The sequence below is a fragment of the Pseudonaja textilis genome, chromosome 1 (genome assembly GCF_049901715.1).
Source record: "Pseudonaja textilis isolate UNSWEBS1 chromosome 1, rPseTex1.2, whole genome shotgun sequence".
In the NCBI taxonomy this organism is placed as follows: Eukaryota; Metazoa; Chordata; class Lepidosauria; order Squamata; family Elapidae; genus Pseudonaja; species Pseudonaja textilis.
In genome coordinates this window covers 150861370-150869430 of record NC_141990.1, presented here as the reverse complement: position 1 = coordinate 150869430, position 8061 = coordinate 150861370, and the positions used below count along the sequence as shown (strand labels likewise).

Sequence of the window (8061 nt, the reverse complement as noted above, 5' to 3'; positions counted from 1 at the left end):
GAAGCCAGGAGAGTTTGCAAAGTAAAGATGTTAAATAGTTGTATGCCTATAACTAGCCATGCTACTACTTTCTGGACCAACTGAAGCTTCCAGAATCCAGATGGTCTTTAAAAGTAACCCCATGCTGAGCACATTATAGCACTGCATATGTTTGATGGTTTCTGCCTATCTTACTAGATCTGGCAGAGTGGGCATGCTCTGATTCCTATCAGTGAAGCAATGTTGTCTAGTGGGGCCTTGGAAGCATGCCTTTTCTATTATGGCATCTGCCTTGTGTAACAGCTTCCCATCAGAGATTTGGATGGTTGTGATCTTGTTGGTCTTCAGGACAGCGGTAAAGACTTGGCTTTTCCCTTAGACATAGGGCCAGGATGTTCATAAAACTATAAAGGAGTGGGTATTAAAATGGAGTAGATCATTCAACATGAACAAATATAAATTGATGCATATTGGTGCCAAAAGTCCTCTCTATAAAGTAATAAGATCAGAGTTAGCAGTGATTGCTGAAAAAAGAGATTTTGGGATATCTTTCACAGTAAACAATTCAATGAAAGTGTTCCTCAGTGTGCATCCACTGTGGAGGAGGGGAGAGGCCAACATCAATTGAGGGACAATAAGATATGATACTGAAAATAGAGATACCACAATCATAATATCCTTCTATAAATCAAATGTGCAATCTCATCTGGATTATTATATGTAATTCTGGTCACTGCACCTCAAAAAGAAATAATGGAGCTAAAGAAGGTTCAGGAGAGGGCAATTAAAATGATCAAGTGGCTGGAGCTGCTTCCAAAGGAATCATTGCAACATTTGGAGATTTTTAATGTAGAAAGGTGGTAAATGAGAAGTAGCATTATTGAGATGTACAAAATTATTAATGATATGTATAAATTGGACAAGGAAAAGCTATTTTCCCTTCCCAAAATACTAGAACCAGAGATCAGCCAATTAAATTAAATTTTGGAAGAATTAGGACAGAAAAAAAGAAAAGAAACTGGTTCCAGGTGATTGCAAAACACAAGCAGAGGAGAGGAGTTTTAGTTTCACAGCATCAAGCACCTTTAGTACAGAACAGTTGAGCTAAGCCACACCAAGGCTCCTTACTGTCTCCTTGCTCACACAGCAAATGTTGTTTCAGTTTCCAAACAGCCCCCAACTCTCTCACACACTAACAAGACGCCAGCCAGATGAATACCGATGGATGCTGGTAGGCAGAGGCAGAATTTTTTCCCCCTTATCTTCCCCGCAACCACAATAGTTTTGTAGCGAAGCATGGGTATTGAGCTAGTACATCATAAATTTTCTTGGATTTTTGGAGCAATCATTCTCTTGTCTACAGTTCACTCATTCACAGCTTCTTTCAACTAGTTTGAGCTATACCAAGAGTTCCCACAAGTGGCAAACCTTTTTAACAACAACAGAGAAGGAAGGGTTGGAAGGAGGTCTTCCAGTGGAACTCCTGCTCAAGCAAGAAACCTTATACCATTTCAGAAAAATGGTTGTCCAATCTCTTCTTAAAGTCACCACTGCTGGAGAACCAGAAAGGTAAGTCATATATTTATGAACAGGTTTTTCATAAATACATAAATACAGAGCTTATTAGTTGGAGCATTTTTGGCCAGCAAAATCCATTTCATCCTAAGCATGCTCAAACTATTCTGTGCAAGCTAGGATTTTCAAACTGTAGATTACCTTGCAAGACATACAATATTTTTTAATAGAAATAAACTTTTCTGTGAGAGCTGAATATACTAGACCTATGTATCATTACTGTATGCTGTTTTATATTGATTTTTAGCTTCTTGTTCTTTACAATGATGCCCTTCTTTGGAGTTGGCTGTCACTTCCTGCCTTTGCAATGCATTAATCATTTTTTTTATGAATTAATGGTTCTGGACCCCATCTAAATAAATTGATTTTCTCCTTTGAATATCCAAAAGCTATAAACTCCTTTTTACCGCAAAGCAGGGAATACTTGAGTCCTTGTAAATTCCATTTCAAAATATCTCCTTTTTAAAACCAAGGTACACAGGCAATATAATTCTTTGTTGCTATTATACAGGCTCATATTTATTTTTAGTAAAGGTTACTGTTTCTTTTAAATGTTTTGAGAAAATGTCATGTTACTATACTACCTACTTCTCAAAAGTCAAATCGCTTTTCCAAATTCAAGGGAAGAGAAACATTTCATAAAACAAAAGGAATACCATCCCATATTAAAATGTTCCAGATATATGGGTTTTTTATTGAGAGTAATTTAAAGACTTTGAACTTAGGAAATTAATACTTTATTTTTTGAATACTACTTTGGAAAATATTTCTGTGTATATAAATTTGCCAATATAGGCCCCTATCTTCCATCAAAAACAAGGATAAATTATATTCCAATAGCACTTATTTATTATTTATTTATGAAATCATTTGCTTGGTTATTATACAGGGCATAGTCCTCATATGTAAATTTTAAGGCCTCATGTGAAGTATGTTTCCTATGCAAAAGTTCTACCACATTTCTTAAGAACTCTTTTTCAGTTGCCTAGCTGGGTTCCTCATGCATTACTAATACTGCCAAACATTTCAACTAGTTATGCTGACAACTTCACTAAGGCATATCCTGGCCTCAGCTGGGCTGCTGCCACTAATACCATCTGACAATTTTAGATCTACATGATGGGAAAGCATTTCAAACTAATTACATTCATATGGCCTTTCACTTATGTATCAAATATCAAGGACTAGATAAGGCTAAGATGATCGTTAAACAGAGGAACTAGGACATAGCATTACAGAAGGACTGAGTTGAATCTATATTATGTATTGACGCTTACAGATTTCCAAGATTTATCCTGGTGGTTCTTTGGTATTCATTCATCCATCGTAAATATTGATGGGCATCTCCCAACCCAATTTAATGCTCTACCATAAACTTTTTTTCTTTAGAAGACAAGCTTTGTAAAATTGCAATGTCCTCAAGATTCTGTCTGTATGACTCAGGTGATACTGAATCAAGTGAACATTTTGTACTCTACTCTGTCAATTTTACTCTTGATTCCTACCTTAGGTTAATTCAATCTTTTAAAAAATCTTGTACATTTAGACAAAATTTTATGTTCATTTCCTTTTACCCGACAGGGATACAAAAGTAATATTTTAATTGTTAATGTTTTGTTTAATAGCAGTAAAGAATTGTCATATGACTGTGATTCCATAGCACTGGTTCTATAAAGTATCTATTATGAGAGTTGAAATATTTTAATTTGTTTTATATTGCTATTATTAATTTTAATAACTAGGTTTTGACTGTGTTTCATTTTAAGACCGTAACATTTGATTTGATCTGAACCTGTTGAATGGAAAATAAAGCAAAATATTTACGAAAAGCTAAGCTGAATGTACCTGTTCTTTCAGGACTAGAAAATAAAGCATAAATCTGATTTGTGTATGATTGTTGTAAAATCTGTTAGTATTATTTTAAATAAATTTGAATAAGATATTTCTACATAATGAAGAGATGGTGTTGGGAAGCATAAAGCATAGCAGGGAAGATGGATCAAGCGTTAAGTTAGCCTGTAGTCACAGTGCAACCACAAAAGGGCTAGGACCAACCCCTCTCCAAAATCCTTGGAGCCTTATCTAATTGTTCCTAAGAGTAGATTGCCAGATAGGGGATTCCTGTATTATAGGCAGAACATAATAAAATAGTTATCTCATATTCTGCATGTATGAGTCTTGTTCGCACCTGACAGATATATTAGAGCACAAATCAAGTAAAATATAAACTAATTGAAATTACTGTTCAGTGAGAATAATGGCCACACCTAGATGGCCATAGTCCATGGTTGATCTCTAAAATTAAGTAGGGTTGAGCATGGTTGACACTTGAGTGGAGATCAACAGGAAATATCAATGGTGTAAGCTGTTTTAGAAAGTTGAAAAACAGGTTTCTTTTTTCATGTGATTGAGAAAAAAAAATCAAGAATGTGCTCATGAAATCTCCAGGGTTTGACTTTGACTCAAAGGAGCCTATTATTATTATATCCAACAATCTCAAAAAGCAAGTGCAGTTGGCCAACCTTTTCTTACCATAAATGGAGTCTGTCCTAATTAATATTGGATGGGAAACCACACAGAATTCTTGTGATAGAAGGTAACCCTAGTTTTGGGAACAGGGAAGAGATGAATAAACTATAGTATTAAGAGTGGCTGTGGTTCAGAAAATATTAGTTTTTTAAGAAAAGCAAAAGAGAGAGAAACTTAAAAAGAAGCCTGCTTTGCTTTTGTTTTGTGTAAGATGTTGAGAAAGTCTGACAGGTCTTCAACATTCTATTATTACACCCTACAAAAATAAAGAATATTCTGAACTCTGATGCTCATGTTGCCTACCTTAGATGGCTGATAATTGCAGAGCTGTAGTCAAGATTGGGAAGTAAAACATGTTTTAACTAAGGAAGTTACTTTAATACTGTTGCAAAAAAAATTGTATGGATATGTCCATACAGGTATGTTGATATGTAGCAGAGATTTACTTTGACTTGTCAGAGGAGAATGTTATGGAGAAGGCACTTCATATGCTTCTGAGGAATTATGGCACCAAACAATACAGTTTTTCACTTCGAACTACAGCTCAACAATTCTGAGTGCTAATGTGACACACATTTCCTAGCCTGTCATGCTCCAAAGAAGAGTTGGTTGTATGCAAGTGTCCAAGTGACAAATGATGGAGGTTAAATGAGGGAAATAAATTATGTTCACCTTTCTTTGTTAAGAGGCTGGCAATTCAGGCTTTAATTTTAAATAACTGACATTAAAGCTCTTGGAATTAGCTTATTTCTAAATTATTTTTGCTATTGAATTCTCTTTTCCCCCACCACTACCCTCTGCCGATTCCAGGTTCATATTGTCAAAAGATGAAATACATATATTTAAGTTCTACAGCTAGCTCAGAAAAATTAAGGGAGTAAAAGCTTTGTTTAAAGAAGCAGACAAAAAAATTACCACCACTTTGGGAAATGTAAAAAGAATTTATTTTCAAACTTAAGTAACAATAGATTTAACATGTGGAATTTGTATTTCAGGATTTTATGGTGTATTTTAGTAACATTGGGAACAAGATTTTCATACCTATTTTTTTCAGTAACCTAAAGCAATTTATTTCTAGAAAATTTACAAGTTTAACACTAGGTAATTCCAGATCAGATTTTTAGATAAACTGTGTCCCTCCAATCCAGTGGGTATCAGTAGAATTTTGCTTACATATTTAACTGCAAGTTAAGACAAACAGCTTTCAAATCAATTTAAATCAATCAACTAGTTAGTCTTGTTTTAGCATGTGCAGAACAGCCTTTAGAATTTACTGGAGATTTTATTTTTCAGATTTTTAAATTTCAAGTTATTTAATGGAAGACCTGTTGTGCATATAAAAGTATTGCTGTGAAAAAGAAGAAACTAAATCAAAATAAAAACAGTAAAATTCTGGTTTGATTGTTTTTCTGAATTTTAAAAGAATCAAAATTCATTGACAATTAGAAGTGTCAGTATATTTCTTTTTCCCCCTATTAAATAGACATATAGAGATTAGAGTAGCTTTCAGGAAGTAATCAGTGCAAGTTTTAAACTAAAACAACAAATAATTGACCATGAGTGAAAACAAAATCATAGCACCAGAGCAGTAATAGCTTCTCTAGGCCAATTAAAGTTTTACTACACATAGAAATACAAGCTTTCAGTTTTTACAGAAAATTTCCTCAGATTGTGTTTCCATAAATCTTAAACCAGGTTTCACTCCTAGTTGTATCGAGACAGAGGAAATCTTCAGTTATGCAAATTATCCAATTTCTTAAGCTGCTGGAAATAAGACTAAACTGACTGTAAGTCCTGTAGATCTAACAGCTTCAATCCAGTGTATATTTCCTATACTAGCAGGAAAAAAAATACCTTTTTGATATACGATAGAATTATCTAGTGATGGAAGGGCAGTCACTATCAAATAAATAGCAGAGTTTTCATAAAGATTATAAATGTGTTAATTTTAAATCTATTAACATTTTGAAATGTGGGTTAAAGCTGTAAACTTTAGCAAGCTGCAGTGGCATCAATACATCAGGCTAGAAACTGGAAGACCATGAATATAGTTCCACCTTAGGCACAAAACCAGGTGAAGACTTCCCATTTCTTGGAAAATTGTTTCCGTTGTTGAATTACTTTTATTGTTTGGAAGTTCACATTTAATTAGAGTTTGTCTTCTTATAACTTAAACCCAGGGTTTTGCACTCTGGAATTAAAGATAATATTTCTTTTGTATTTTCAGATATTCATGGATATGCCCTTTCAGTTATTCATAGAATGCTATCAAATCTGTTCTTCTCAAGGCTAAACAAACCCAACTCTTTAATCTCTCTCCACAGGACTTTTTAGTCCTGTAATTAAACTTGTTAGCATTTCTTGAACTTTCTCTATATTCTTCTTAAAATGTGATGCCTAGAACTTACTGTATACAATGTTTGAAATGAGATAAAACCAAGTGGAATAATTCCTGGGATTTGCATTTGCCTTTTTTGATACTGGATCGTATCAATTCATCATACTGTTAATACTGTTAACTCATTTTCATTTTGCAATCTATTTTTATAAATACAGTTACAGATTCAGGGATTTACAGTCCTATGTCTGTGCATTTTGTTAAGTGAATATTCCGGACTTCATTCTGTTACCTTCAGATGTTTGTCCCACCAATTCCATTGGTTGAATGTTATTTCTGTTTTCAAGGTTATTAGCTCTCCATCCCAATTTTGAATCATCTGCAAGTGTTATATAACCATAACTATTTATGCACATTTTCTTATTTCAGTAAGATATACTTAGTACTTGAAAAAATTAATCGTTATTTTATCTCAAGAGGAAGGTAAAGCTGATAAACTTCATTAATTTGAATGAACAGTGCAACTAAATGGTGATATTATTATTTCTTTAAAAATTAAAGTTCTGGTTTTATTATAAAGGAGAGGAGACGGGGAGTCAGTTTCAAATAATACATTAAAATCTAATTATACACAGAAGCAGTTTATTTGTGTGAGTGTGTTATTTGCCATAAAATTGGGCTTGACTTCTTGGGACTGTGTGAATATGTGTTTACCATCTTAATTTGCTTTTGATAGTCACTTGTACTCTTTCAAGGTCATTCAGATATTTTCTTTGATCCTGTCCATCTATTCACTTGCTCCTTTCTGCCGTTTATATGTTCCAGGATCGATGGATTAGTTCTTCTTGTGGTTCATAGTATTTCAAGTAAATCTCATCCAATCCATATTTTTCTTTGTCCTTCTTTCTTAATATCCAACTTACGTAACCATGCATAATAGGGCTGAATTCCAAAAAGAGAGTAATATTCTTTTTTAATGTTTTCAGGAAGGTTTTTATCATGCAGATACCCCCATCCTTTTTAGAAATTTATGAGGGATGAAGCTGTCACTTTCCATTTGTAAGTTTCTTATGTTTTCCACTGTTTAGCTGATTTTCCCCCCTAATCATCAGGATCCCCAAGGGAAGAATAGCTATAATTTCCTTTAAACAGCAATACAAGGAGCCATTAATCCGGACACTTTGTGGATCATCAAAGACAGGAAAATTCATGGTTCCCATCTTATATACTGTTTGCACACGCAGCTTGGGTTATGTGCATGACACGTTACTGCTTGATATCTCGTCTATGTTCCATGATTCAACAGAATCCATTTTATGTCATTTAAACTCGCAGTATTAATTATTACACTTATTATTTCTGTTATTAAATATCCACATTTTAAGTTCCACTCCATTTCTTGTACTCATCATTTTTGTTAAAATTTTAAAGCAGAATAGGAATTTAATTAGTTGAATCCATATAACTGATATTTTATACTTCAGAATAGAACTGACTGGAAATGCCAATGGATCAAACACAAAAGTTTAAATATTCTTTTGCCACCTTCACTGAGTATCTTGAGTAAAGTTGTGCTGCATTTATATAACTACCTCAAGATTTAAAAGGCTTGGAAAAGCTCATAACCTGAGTCATATTTA

At 33.7% G+C, this 8061-nt stretch overlaps 1 protein-coding gene across 1 annotated transcript in view; it reads left to right on the top strand.

The window, feature by feature from the left end:
• Positions 1–1416: 1416 nt before the first annotated feature.
• PLEK (pleckstrin) overlaps positions 1417–8061 on the top strand; it is a 60811-nt gene continuing 54166 nt past the window's right edge. Inside the window, exon 1 of the mRNA XM_087919286.1 lies at positions 1417–1548. The gene's annotated coding sequence lies outside the window, so the exon portion shown is untranslated. The remainder of the gene's footprint in view (positions 1549–8061) is intronic.